Source organism: Bufo bufo, chromosome 9 (genome assembly GCF_905171765.1).
Source record: "Bufo bufo chromosome 9, aBufBuf1.1, whole genome shotgun sequence".
Lineage (NCBI taxonomy): Eukaryota > Metazoa > Chordata > Amphibia > Anura > Bufonidae > Bufo > Bufo bufo.
Window position 1 is genome coordinate 20,132,251 of NC_053397.1, and position 14,957 is coordinate 20,147,207.

The following is a 14,957-nucleotide window of genomic DNA, read 5'->3' on the forward strand; positions in this document are numbered from 1 at the left end:
GGCAGAAGCAGCACAGGGGGAGGAGACACTGCTTCCTTCTCACCTGTGCTGCTGAGGGAACACGGAGATCGCTGAGAGCAGCGCGTTCTGTGTTCCCCATACATTATCGGTATATCTGCAAAATAGATGTCGATACTGATAACGTTCAAAATCCTGAATATCAGCCGATAAAACCGATAATCGGTCGATCCCTAGTAGCCGTCATATACAGATCCTGGATATTCTCCTCTTTCAACTTTAACCCGCAATTTAGCCAAGGGGGGTGTTGGGTGCTGTACATGGGAGACCTGTCACCCCATCCAGTCCCAGACAATCACTATGGGGTAGAGGAAATTAAAAGGGATTGTCCCATCTTGGACATATCGCTAGGATATGTCCTCAATGCCTGATAGGTGTGGGTCCCAGACACGGGACCCGCACCTATCATTAGAACGGAACCCACAAAGTGACATAGGGTGCACGGCGAATGCATGAGCACCCTCCATTCATTTAAAAGGGAGGGAGCACGAGTACTGGCTTGGACATTTATCTAAGGCCACATTCGCACGTCCGTATAAAGGAGTCTGCATCCATTCCACTATTTTGCGAAACATGTGCGGACCCATTCATGTCAATGGGGCTGCAAAAGACATGGACAGCACATAGTTCCGTTCCGCGGCCCCAACAAAAAAAATTGTGTGACCTATTCTGGCCCACAACTGCGGACAAGAATAGGCATTTTCTATGGTAACGTTGCCCGTGTGTCCGTGTTCTGTGGTCCTGCAAAACACTACCGTCATGTGAATGTAGCCCAAGTCCCATACAAGTGAATGGAGTGGTGGGTGCGCTTCCCATTTATTTCAATGGGACTTCCAAAAATAGCTGAGCACACCACTCGGCTATTTTCAGCACTCCCCTACAAATGAATAGAGGGTGGTCGCGCATGCGCGGTGCACCCTCCGTCACTTTTCGAGCTCCGTTGTAAGGATTGGTGTGGGACCTGCACCTATCAGACATTGGGGGGGGGGGGGGGGCATATTCTAACGATATATAACGCCTATGTCCAAAATAGGACAACCCCTTTAAAGAAATTATGTATGGTACTTTTCTCCAGCGGCAAAAGCACTTGTCCGTTATAGCAGCTTGGCACAATTCAAGTGAATGGATCAAAGCTAATATGTCACATAAAAAAAAAAAAACATTTTGGACAAAAGCTCATTACACAAGTACCCTGTGCAATAAAACACACACATTACAGATATCTTCCATGTGCACTCCCCGCATGTTCCTCACTCCCATCAATAGGGACAAGAATACAAGTTCTATAACATGCAGAAGGGCCGCATAGATCTGCAAAATATACGGATGCGTGCACGGACAGCACGCAGATGAAAAGATATAGTCATGTTTAAGGCCTAAATCTTTGCAACGTTCAAAACAACAAAACACTGGGGAAAAAACAGACTACGGCAGACTGGCATCTCTCCCCTTAAAAGACATGCAGCTTAAATTTAGGCACCAGCAGCTGCTTCCGCAGGCACATGCCTCCTGGGAGCTGCACAGTCGTAGTGCTTGCTTGAAAGCAAGGGCTGCTGAAATTAAAAGAGTCTAATGAAGTTCATAGATAGACAAAGTAATGTATAATTCAGGAGCCAACTGTATCTTTTAAGGACCCATGGAAGATGTGATCTCATTGACATCAACAGGGAGGGCTCAAAGTAACGAGCTGGCACCAACGTCTGGTACATCATTCTAATGTCCGTGTCACCCGGCCTCGCCATTATGTTACCTGCAGATAGTTAGGGACATAGAATAAAGGGAAAAAAACTAGGGACAGCTGTGAAGAAATCACAGATGTACTGTGGGCTCCTTGACTAATACAAAGATTAGCATCTTGTTTACTGGGCACAGTAAAAAAAAAAATCCCTATTACCACTGTAAAATACAACAAAAGGGAATAAGGCCACTTTCAAATGGTCATAAAAAAAAAAAATCTTTATACCACACGGCAAAAGGTCTGGCTCAAAAGTTAGGCCCATACCTTATTACAGGAGATATCCCATAAAAAATATTACTATGTAAGAGTACTTTCACACTAGCGTTTTTGTTTTCCGGTATTGAGTTCCGTCCTAGGGGCTCAATACCGGAGAAAACTGATCAGTTTTATCCTAATGCATTATGAATGGAAAGCAATCCGTTCAGGATGCATCAGTTCAGTCCCTTTTAAGTTTTTTGGACAGAGAAAATACTGCAGTATGCTGCAGTTTTCTCTCCGGCCAAAAATACTGATCACTTGCTGTAATGCCGGATCCAGCATTAATTTACATTAAAGAGTATTAGTGCCGGATGCGGCAAGTGTTCCGGCAAAACTGATCCACCTTTCCCTTCTGCGCATGTGCAGACTTTTAAAAAAGCAAAAAAAAAATTATACCGGATCAGTTTTTCCAGTTGACACCAGAGAGACGGATCCGGTATTTAAATCATTTGTCAGACGGATTTGCATTCAGGTCCGTCTGACAAATGCCATCAGTTTGCGTCCGGATTGCCGGCGACGGAACTGCCTGCTGGAATACTCTGCCGCTAGGGTGAAAGTACCCTTATCAAGTGGACATTGCAAATAAAGTATTACTACAATACATATACAATAAAAAAAAAAAATTTTTTTAATATGTACGTTATATTTTCCTCTCTGCATTCATAGGTGGACGCCTGGATGGACATGCTCGGTAGCTTCCTATCTCACAGAGACAAAGGTGAAGCAGCTCACACTCCTTTAAAGGAGTTGTCTGCTTTTTTTTTTTTTTTTTTTTTTAATACTGATGACCTATCCTCAGATCGGCGCTGATCATCTGTTTAAAGAGTAAGCAGAGCTGGTACATAAGCTGCCTTCCTTCATGTGGGGTCAGAGAGTTATTTGATTTTGTACAAATGCAAATTTTTTTGGGATCGGGTGCGGACCCATTCATTCCAATGGGACCGCAAAACATGCAGACAGCACACTGTGTGCCGTCTGCAGCTACACTTCCGTTCCATGGCCCTGAAAAAAAAAAAAAAAAAAGAAAGAAACTGCTTTGGATTTATTTCTTAGGCTAAAAAACTGCACCATACAAAGCCTACACGTCATTCCCCCTGAATCTCAGCTGGCCATGTACACTTTATCAGATGTAAAGCATTTCAAAATGGAAAACAACCAAACCCCACATGTACTGTACAGTGTTGAGCAAAATGTTGAGTCACGAAAAGCCTCAAAGAGGCAGAGCCGATGGAACAAAAGGCTTATTTTTTTAAAGGGGAAGGGTAAAGTTAATAAAAAGAATTCAGGTCACCGAGTAGCACTGTTCTGTAATCTCAGCTTAAAACCATTTTCTTCACATTGAACACAAGCACAAGAAACGCGCAGAGACACACACACAGGCCTGAGCGACATGTGAGGAGCTGCATTGTCCTCCTAGAGCAACAAAAGGACGGAGAAAAGTGCGACAAGTCAGGATCCCTCCCCCACCACCCAGCCTGCAGGTTATCTCAGAGGAGCCGGGACTGGTGATCTCATCCTGACTGCTTTTGCTATGAATCAGGGTGGTGGTGGGGGGTAGTGACACGGAGCACAGGCCGCAAGGAGGGGCGTGCCAACAATTACAAGAGAGTTCAATCCACAGGATAGAAAGTACAGTCCTGCTCAGGGAGGGGAGCGTGAGAGAAAAGCAAAGATGATGCAACAGCAAAACATGGCGGCCACGGAAGAGACTGCACACAATACAGGACGCCACTTTCCAGAAATCTACAGGGGAGAGCGTCTGCAACTATTTGAGGCATTACAGATGAGAAATGTAACAATGTATAAGACTATAGCAGATGAGAGCACACAGCAGTGGCCCATCCATCCCTCCTATGGCTACTTTCACATCTGCCTTTACAATTCCGGTATTGAGATCCGTCAGAGGACCTCAAAACTGCAATTAAATGGATCCATGCAATTTAATACATGTGGATTCATCCGTTTCGGCCAAATCCAGTTGTATTAAATCAAAACCGGATCCGGCATGAGGCTACTTTCACACTTGCGGCAGTGTGATCCGGCGGGCCCGCCGATCTGCCGCTGACTGAAAGCATTTGTGAGACGGATCCGTCTCACAAATGCATTGCAAGGACGGATCCATCTCTCCGTTTGTCATGCGGACAGACGTATCCGTCTTGTATCTTTTTCCACATTTTTACCGGTCTGCGCATGCGCAGGCCGGAAGGACGTATCCGGCATTCCGGATCCGGCACTAATACATTCCTATGGGAAAAAATGCTGGATCCGGCGTTCAGGCATATCTTCAGTTTTTTTGGCCGGAGATAAAACCGTAGCATGCTACGGTTTTATCTTTTGCCTGATCAGTCAAAACTACTGAACTGAAGACATCCTGAACGGATTACTCTCCATTCAGAATGCATAGGGATATGCCTGATCAGTTCTTTTCCGGTATAGAGCCCCTGTGACGGAACTCTATGCCGGAAAAGAAAAACGCTAGTGTGAAAGTACCCCAAGTCAATGGGCACCAGATCCGGCATCATAGACTTACATCGATTTTCATGCCGAATACAATTCGCAAACCGAACACAACACTGCAGCTAGCTGGTAACAAAACGGAACGGACGCATACTTATGCATCCTGATCAGTTTTGTCCCCATTGACAATGAATCGGGACAAAACTGAACAGTTTAATTTGGGTTTTGAAATCCGGCAGAGAATTGAAAACACAGATGCAAAGTCCCTGAGCATACCCAAAACGCATGGAGCCCAGGGCTGCTGGGACCTGTAGTCCCACTTCAACAGCTCCGACCTATAGTGACAGTACTAAGGGTCTACTGTTTACCTGCAGTTAAGGAGAAACAGATGAACTTCGACTCAGTAATGAAGCTTCACATGGTCACGTTTTCCCTGATGTAAGTGCTCATCCTATAGCAGAAAGAACAGCGTTGTCACAAGCGGTAGATGCATTCTGCTGATGGCACCAGGTAGAGCAATTGCAAGAGATTTATTTTCCGGATGCATGCGATCTTGTTAGTTGCATCACTCCCGCACTGGTAGCAATATGGCTTAGGGTATGGTCATGTGACGTTCAGAAAATGGCTGTGCTACGATCAAGAACCGCGCAACCGAACGTGTCACACGTAAACTAACGAGACCGCTCTGTTTAGCCCTTGTCATACCGTGTGGCCATTAACAATGCAGACCAGCTTAAACAGTGATCTAATTCATTTATTTAGGATCTGCCATGGTCCGTATGGTCGCTGGGTTCTTGTAGCTGTATGACCACCGCCCAAACACCACATGACTGTGCCGTGTGGTCGTACCCTAATAGTTAGACATTAGGTCCCTTCTCAAAACACAACTTCCAAACGTAAATGCAAAGGATCTCCGAAGGACAAATACAGTTTTTACGTGTCTTAAGTATTTATTTTACTTATATAGTGCCAACATATTCGCGCAGCGATATACAGACATAATCATCCCTCTGTCCCCAGGAGCTCACAATCTAAGTTCTCAATCAGTATGTCTTTGGAGTGTGGAAGGAAATCTGAGGAAACCGACCCAAACACGGGGAGAACATACACACGCCATGAAGACGTAGTCCTTGGTCAGATCTGAACTCAGGAAACCAGTGCTACAAGGCGACCGTGCTAACCACTGAGCGCCTGTTATGCGATACGACATAAAAAAAAAAGTTGTGGCCCCGTGTTTTACTGACTTTTTAGTTAAGTACAGTACCCCTTTAACTGGATAAAAGGAGAAACAAATGGTATGAATTGAAGCCACAACATGACCGAGCCCACACACACCCATTTCATAAAACAATAGGTGAGCGCTATAAAAGACAGCAATGTGGACTGAAGCCTAAAACCGAGACGGCCAGGAGATTGACACGCAAATGCGTTTTAATACAAGTGCATAAGTATTTAGATGAAGTGACAATACAAGAATTGCCACTATAGCTATTAAACAGTTCTCCCCAATTTCACTAATATGACAAAATGGCAAACACGCAGGCTGCGCAGACAACATTGAATTGGATGATCTGCCAGTCACTCCGATGTAAGTCTAACGTGCATGAGCAACTTCACTGAGGTTTTAAAAGACAGGAATCCATTTTGTCGGGGACGTGCTCTTGCTGCACAGAAGCACAAGGGCGTATACACACACAGAGGAAGCAACTTCCTGCATGGGGCGTCCAGGACACGCTCCTCAGAGCAAAGCCACATGTACAAACCCTGCAGAGAGGCCACTAGAGGTTCACGTTACAGTCCAATGTGCCCTTAGATGATGCCACAACCATACTGTCACCAAGAAGGTGTGATGGCCCCTAATGGAATCTATGTACTTCCAAATAATACATTGGAGGCATACAGAGGTACAATATGGGTGCTGTATTAAGGATCTGTAGCACACGGATCAACTGTATTGTGCACAAGGCCTTCTCCAGGCCCATCACCAGTACAAGCCAAGTAGCCGCTTCTGTCTCTGGTGCACTATTATCGAGTAGCATTTCTATCTAGTATATTCTTAAAGGGGTTGTGTCATCTTACACATTGGTGGCATATTGCTAGGATAGGGGACAGCAACCTTCAGCACTCCAGCTGTTCTGAAACTACAATCCCCAGCAGGCTCCATTAATTTCTATGAAAGCTGTGAGCAGAGAAGAGCAGCATGCTGGGAGTTGTAGTTTCACAACAGCTGGAGAGCCGGAGGTTGCCTACCACTGCGCTAGAATATGCCACAGATGTCAGATAGGTGTGGGATCTGCACCTATCTCTAGAACGGGGGCCTCAGTGAACGAAAGCGCACTGCGCATGTGGGGTTTGCTCTCCTTTCACTTCTATGAGAGTTCCGAAAATAGCCAGGCAAGCATGCTTAGCTACTTCCGAAGTCCAATAGAAATGAATGTTGAGCGCACCATGCAAGTGAAGCCACCGCTCCATCCGATCTCGACTATTTTCCAAACTTCCATAGAAATGAATAGAGGGCTGCTACGCATGCGCGGTGCGCTCCGTTTCACTTTGGGGGCTCCGTTCTAGAGAAAGGTGCAGGTCCCTCCTCTGGAACCCACCCCTATCTGACATTGAGCACAACCCCTATAAGGCTTATTTCATACAAGCAATGAGTCAGGTTTGGTTCAGGGAAAAAACTGATTGTTTTGCACACAAGTTTAAGCGTTCAGCGTTTCGGTTTTTCAGCCCGGTTGCAATCAGTTTTTGATGCGTTTTTCACACGCATAAAGAAAAACTGAAGAATAAAGCCTCATGCACACGGTCCGTGTGATATCGGCCTGGATTTTTTCTGAGTGCAGGAGCACACAGAGTCATTGGTTGCTATGACGCCGTGCGCTTCCTGCTGCCGCCGCAGTACAGTAATACACTGGTATAGATCATACCAGTGCACTACTGTACTGCGGCGGCAGCAGGAAGCGCACAGCGTCATAGCAACCAATGACGCCGTGCGCTCCTGCACTCAGAAAAAATCCAGGCCGGTATCGTACGGTCCGTGTGTCATGGACGTGTACATGAGGCTTAACACTGAACATCTCCAAGCAGCAATCAGTGAATAACAGATGCCTTTTGTTTTTTCACGCAAGCCCCATTAATTTCTACGGGACCAGGGCTGTGTGAAAAACGCACAATCTGGGACATGCTGCAGAGACGATCAGTGAAAAACAACGCTCATTCGGTCCAGTCGGTCAGTCGCATCCAGACAGAAAACGTACTTGTGTGAAATAGGCCAAAAGGTTTGGTCTTGTTCAATTCGGCGCTAATGCACCTTTATAAGAGCATAACTATGAAAAAAATGGAAGCGGGTGACCCAGAACATAACTGAGACAATGGGTGCCAGATGGACCCGACTGACGATAACGGGGGCCGTCTGGTTTATGTTCGGGAGTGGCATTTTACCAGACATAACAGTCCTGTATGCAGCATTTCTCCAGTGTTTTTTTTACATAAGATGCCTCCGATGCAGATGTGAACACGGCCCAGTGTGTCTGCATCTATACACATTACAGGTAAATAAATAAAAAAATCAAATGCAATTAGAACTTTGCCAAGCTCTTAGGCCAGGTACATCTTCTATCTAACAGGGAGCTCTGTTTCCTCACAGAATAGTATTAATGGGATTGGGGGGTGGGGGGCATATTCTGCCATATGTAGGTTTATCACTATTTACCTTCCAGGTACGGCAATGTAGGTAGCTGGTACGAAAGACATGATTAGCCATCGCTAGTGATGGCCAGTTCGTAGTGTTCGCCAACGAACACATGTGGGCTGCCATCTTAAATCACAAGTCCGGCGATGCACAGGTAAGCCCTTACCTGTGCCTGCGCCGCGAGCCGGTCTGAAACAAATGCAGCCACCGGCGGCTGTTCTCGGAACTGCCTGCTCCCGCTGACCGCATTTGTTTCAAACCGGCTCGCAAACGTCAAGCAAACTGGTATAGGACTACCAAATTACGAGCAAAACATTTCCAAAGAAAATCCAGGGCTCTTCCCTAAGCAGCATGCTGCCTTGCACTTGCACAATTCCTGAAACCCACCCCAAGGTAAGCCATTGACCAAGTATGATAAAATTTTCAAGTCCAGCCATACAGACGCAGATGCCTTAGAGACCCCCCAATGTGCTAGAAGCTGGCGGGAGTTCTGGCCTTTCTTTGTCATGGGAGAAAAGAAAGAATGGGCTCATCAATGGGAGACTTTCTAATCTGAGTGTGTAGAGCGAGGGGCTGACCAAAACACACAGAGCAATTGTAGGATCACATTCAACCGCACTTTGAAATCCCAAGTGCCAAAGACTTAGAAATAGGTTTCTACAGAAAGCCATATGGCTGGAGTCACCGCGCCATTTTTGATGGGATTTTTTTCAAGCCAGAGCTAGGAGTAGATCCAAAAGAGATGATGGGTAGGGGTCCGATTAGATGCACAGCTATGTTATTTCATTACTGAGCAGCAATTGACAATTTACTGAGTCGTTTGCATTCAAAAGACATCCAAACACATATACATCCCTATTTTTTTTTTTGCCATTTACTCGTCATCACGACTGTTGTTCCTGACGACTGGTGAATTTTTGGTAAGACGAGAGGACGTGGCAGCGACTAATAATATTTCTGTCAGGCAGATTTGTCCAATCAAAAAAATATATATAATATAAAAAATAACTTATTGATCGTCATTCAATGACTGCATGCCATTACATGAGCCTAACTGCTCAAACATTATATGAAAATTCTAATGATATTCACTACCACTAAAAAACCCTTATGCCTTTCCTTTGGGTTTTTACTTTTTAGGTAACAAATACTGGCTTTGGCTAAAAAAAAAAAAATATATATATATTTAAATCTGGGAATCCAGCCAGTTACTTCTGTGGGAGCTGTGTAAGGATCTACAAAAACAGGATCTCGAAAGGGAAAAGCACAAAAGCAGTCCCCTAAAGAGATCTGGTCCAGTCTTTTGTGGCCATCTATGCAGCATTTAGGCCTCATTCACACGAGCGTGACGGATTAGGTCCAGATGCGTTCAGTGAAACTCGCACCATTTCGCAAGCAAGTTCAGTCAGTTTTGTCTGCTGCGATGGCTTTAAGTTTTTTCCGCGCGAGTGCAATGCGTTTGCATTTTTCACACGCGTGATAAAAAAAATGGAAGGTTTACAAACATCATATGGCCCTAAGGCCTCTTGCCCACAAAAGTAAGGGCTCCGTGCCCGGTCCGCAATGCATAGGCACCGACTGCGGGCCAGCCACATGCTGATCACGACTCCATTCACTTGAATGGGGTCCGCGATCCTGCCGTTCTGCAAAAAGATAGAACAAGTTGCATCTTTTTGTGGAACGAAAGCACGGAACGGAACCCTACAGAAGCACTCCATCGAAGAATAGGACATGTTCTATTTTTTGCTGGGCCATGAAACAGACTTACAGAGGGGGACAGCACATTGTGTGCTGTCCGCATCTTTTGCCGAGATGAATGGGTCCGCATTTCATCCGCAAAAATAGCAGGATGGATACGGACCAAAACTACAGCAGTGTGCATGAGCCCTAAAAGGTGCCCGTACACAACAGTAAAGTCATCCAAACCCAATTTCAACAGGACCAGGCAACTTCATTATGTGTAGGTGGAGAATGGAGTATTGGGCACGCTGTGTATATATTCAGAACAAGAGATAATTTTGTTCTCATGGGAGAAAATCTACCATCAGAAGTGTCTGGTAGCATCTCCATTGAGAACACATGCACACCCGGACCAGCCAAGTACGCATGTGTATTGGGAAGTCGGGAGGAACAGTGACAGCTACTTAAAGGGGTATTCCCATCTTAGACAATGGGGGCATATCGCTAGGATATGCCCCCATTGTCTGATAGGTGCGCGTCCCACCTACAAGAATGGAGCCGGGGAGAGTTGTGGCTGGAGGACCCCGGGTTTTCCAGGGTACGTCCACCACCAGGCGCAGCTCCCTGCCTCACCCACTGAAGTGAATAGGAGCGCACCACGCATGCGCGGCCACCGCTCCCATTCATTTCTATGGGGCCGACGGAAATAGCCTTGCCAGCGCTTGGCTATTTTCGTTGGCTCCATAGAAATGAATGGAGGGCGGCCCTCCTCAAATTTCTCCGCTCTCCTTGTAGGTGCGGGTCCCAGAGGTGGGACCCGCCCCTATCAGACAATGGGGGCATATCTTAGCGATATGCCCCCATTGTCTGAGATGGGATAACCCCTTTAAAGTGTATGGGAACCTGCAGTTATTAATCTAACTATATAACGAGAACAGCTCTTTATAGAAATTCTATGCTTTTGTATGTTTATACCTGCCCAAAATAACCTAGATAATCTCCTTTGCTGTATCCTGCATCGGATATATATATATATATATATATATATATATATATATATATATATATATATATAAATATATAAATATATAAATATATATAGTAATGCAGTTTTTCCCCCTATATTCTATTTTCTGGTACAACCCACTGAGCATCTTGAAAGAGCAACGTCTCAAAGTGAATGAGCCAAAATAGTGTTCATAAAGCAAAATGAGTAAGACCAAAACTAATTTCAACCAGAAACAATCAGCTGAAAATGAATGACAGGAAATATGGTTAAGAAAAAAAAAAAAAAACAAGACAGCCATCTCATTACTAAGGCTCAGCCAGTGCCTTTCTCCAAGGAGCAGGCAGCCTCGGCTAAAGGACGTGGTGTCTATCCCTGGAGATGGACAGCACCGCTAGAGAGTCTCACGTAGCAACAGCAGCTCCGCGGCGGCGCACCAAGCCTTCTGCTCCTCATTTATCTCCCGGAGAAGCATGGTATGGATAGTAATGCGCACTTCACAGGACTGATCCCAGATTCTACTCACATCCTGTGAAAAACCACAAGGACCATTCCATACAGGGACAGTAGATATTACCCGGCACTTATCACAGCAAGAAAATAATGCAGGGGCAAATATTAAGATTACTAGAAAACCAAGAGCTCAAAACAACTCAGTCCTGGGGTGTAGTGACCACCTAACAAGTACATACTGAACGAACGGAGATCACACCACAGTCATAACTGCGATCAGTTCCTGTAGAGATATGACCAATATAACTAATTACTCTATAGCTAAAAAATATAAAATACAAGGATATGAAGAGCAAAATAGTAAAAAATAAGCACCCTGTCCCCCAAAAATAAAGCCATGAGGGCGCACTACTGAGCTAGAACCTCCATATATTCACCATAATCCAGATGAACAGGTACAGGTACCCATATACTAATCTAAACCCCAGGCATTAGCAAGAGGTAACCTACCGGTGGCTCCAAGGGACAGCTATTCACACCAGTGCAAACTTCACTGCTTTGCACGACCTTGGAAAAGGAAATCGTGTGGGTTTTTTCCCCCCCTCAAGCAGATAAAACATATATATCCCAGGATATAACACGTGCAATCCACCAGGAAGGAAACCCAGTGGCCGTTCTAAACAATCCCAGACTGTGAATGGTTAACCGTGGATACCTCTCATGCTTCCCCCTTCTATCTAATCCACCAGCAATGAAAAACACCTGGCTACAAGACGTCTACTTTCCACACATTAACCCCTGCACAGCCAAGACACTGTTATCTAGTGGCCAGGTCGTGTATCCCCAGCAGGGGGGGTTGGAACAGCCTAAAAACCGAGAATTGTGGATGAAGGATCAGGCACTGTATTTCAGGAAAGGCTTGCCTGACCCACAAAGGCAAGTTATTCCGAGGACGCCCTTTTCCACTGATCATAAAAAACATATTTCCCCTTTAGGGAAGGTTGGGCGATCTGCATTTTATACCCAAAAGCGTCATACTTTAATGAATAGAGCATTGCCTGAAAGAAAAACTTAAAATAAAATGTCTCCATACAACGAGACCAGTACCCCCCCATTCCCCGTAGAGTTGCATCTAAGACACCACCCCGCTCTGCACATACAAGGGGACGAGAACTCTAAAACAGCTGTCTACACATCGCACTCGTTTTCGGAGGGGCCTATGGTTTTGCCAATATGAGCTAATTTGCAGAAGAATTGCTTCATAATACACCCCAGCATTTCGGATACATTGGTATGCAAGGACCCCCGACAACAGAGCTGCACCGCCAGTCTTCCTAATGGGGCTCCTCCAGCTGGGAGCAGTAAGCGTGCAGCCTGCAGTACTACAGAGGGTGGTAACCAGGGGTTCGGAGGAGAGAAGGCTAGAGAATCCCTTAAGCAAACAGCAAACTCTCTTACGCTGAGTTTCGGGGGAAAACCAAAAATATAGCAGAGACTGTAGCATGTAAGCTGAGAAGGAGCAGGCAGAGCGAGCATGAAAGGAATTCCTAGGCTTGAGAACTGGCTGGGAGGGGAGATCAGGGGGGGGGGACCAGTACTGAGATTAAAACTGCAAAGATTGAATTTAAGGAGAAAAAAAAAAAAAACTCCACTAATGCTTCACAATGGACACAACAAACTGTAAAACCTTCCAACTCTGCAGCTCCGGAGAAACAATGTAAACAATGTACAACTTTACAGGTGACTATGTTGCCAAAAACAAAAGCAGAGGAGGAACAATGGCGCATTCTGTATTCTTTTACAGCACTTTTTAACCATGCAAATCACTTTCTTAAAGACTGTACAGAGCTGACTGCAAGGCCCGAACTCCACCCTCCGACCCCACTGCTAATACAATAGAAATGGTGGTTAAAGGGGATCCTTCCTCTTGGATACTTGTGCTAAGGATGGAGGAGGGGAGGGAGAGGAGGAGGAGGAGAGGAGGGGTGAATTCCCTGCAGCCTTCAGGTACAGACAGGGAGACTAGGGAGGATCACAGCCATGGGGGATGATGGGGAATTAGGGACCACAACTGCATGGAAGGATCCTCTAACAGACCAGTCCTATATTCATTGCCTCTGCGGCCAATACACCATGGTATAACACAGGGCACATGGGTACCCCAAAACTCCTGCTTAATCCCTTTCCGAACCATTGTGTTTCTGATAAATCCTGCCAAACAGCATCCCTCACCCCAAACTAGGTCTGTATTAAAATCTCAGATACTTTTCCAAAATTTTTCGTGCTCATTATTGTTACTATGGTGCCACCTGACAACAGCCGGACAAGGATCGCCCCTGTGGGGCAATGCAAACACTAGAATTCAGTGATACTGATCTAAACCATGGCCGGTTCTCATCGTAGCGATATATTTGCGAGCATGCCCTTTAAATATACTGTAAAGAGTAAACCAGTCTATGGACTCTATAGGATTCTCAGCAATCATGAGATCTACTATGGGGCAAACCCCTAGTCTAATATAGCTCCCAATGCAAACCCATTACATGGGGACCCTAAAAATCAGCAAATGCAGGGACCATATGAAACAGGCTGCAGGACCATCATACCCCCCCCCCCCCCCCCCACATAGAGCTGCCTTATGGAGCAGCAGCAAATCTCACCAATGTTATAACTATACCCAGTGCTTGTTCAAAAGCCCAAAATTCACCAATACAATACACCCTGTAAGAATCTAAGACCCCATAGAGTGCCCAAACCTAAAACTAGAAGCCTAAGCTCCTATATACAGTAGTGCCATTGTATACACAGATCACCCATGTAGAACTGTCTACGTAGCACAAGCCTGTAGTGAACTGGAGGCATAAGAAATATTATCCCCCCCCCCCCCCCCATCTACCCCCAGCTCTGGACTCCTATGTAACAGATGTTCCAGGGATTGCTATAATGGGGGTAGTAGTCTGATTTGGAGTGGTATCAGCTCTCATACAAGTAACAGTGCAAATACACGTCTGATTTCATAAAGTACTGAACTGCCACGGGGAGGGGGTAATTAAAAAAAAAAAAACTTAATGTGAGGGGGTATTATGCTCCATGGTGAGGGAGGGGGGTATTGACCTCTAGGTTGGTGGTATTTAATGCCATAGGGGATGAGGTATTAACCTCTAAGAGAGGGGTATCATGCTCTGTCGTGGAGGGGGTAAACACATCTATGGTAGGGTATTATGGGTCAAGGTGGAGGGATAAAAACCTGTATGGTGGGGGTATTAACCTCTATAGTGGAGAGAGTATTAACATCTACGGAGGGGGCATTATTCTCAATGGGGGGGGGGGCAAGAACCTCTATGGTGGGGGCAGTGGAGGGGGGCATTCTGCTCCACAGTGTAGGGAGCATAATTCTCAATGGTGGGGGGGGGGGGGGCATTATGCTCCACAGTGGAGGGGTAAGAACCTCTATGGTGGGGGCATTCAGCTCCACAGTGTAGGGGGCATTGAGTGGAGGGGGCATAATTCTCAATGGTGGAGGGGCATTATGCTCCACAGTGGAGGGGGGCATTATTCTCCCTGGTGGAGGGGTAAGAACCTCTATGGTGGGGGCATTATGCTCCACAGTGGAGGGGGGCATTATTCTCCCTGGTGGAGGGGGCATTAGTCTCCCTGGT

The 14,957-nt window shown here is 45.8% G+C and overlaps 1 protein-coding gene across 3 annotated transcripts in view; it reads right to left on the minus strand.

Annotated features, from left to right (window-relative positions):
• The window catches only part of SETD5 (SET domain containing 5), a 95,789-nt gene that overhangs the window by 79,963 nt on the left and 869 nt on the right, over positions 1-14,957 (minus strand). The gene's annotated exons all lie outside the window — the stretch shown is intronic.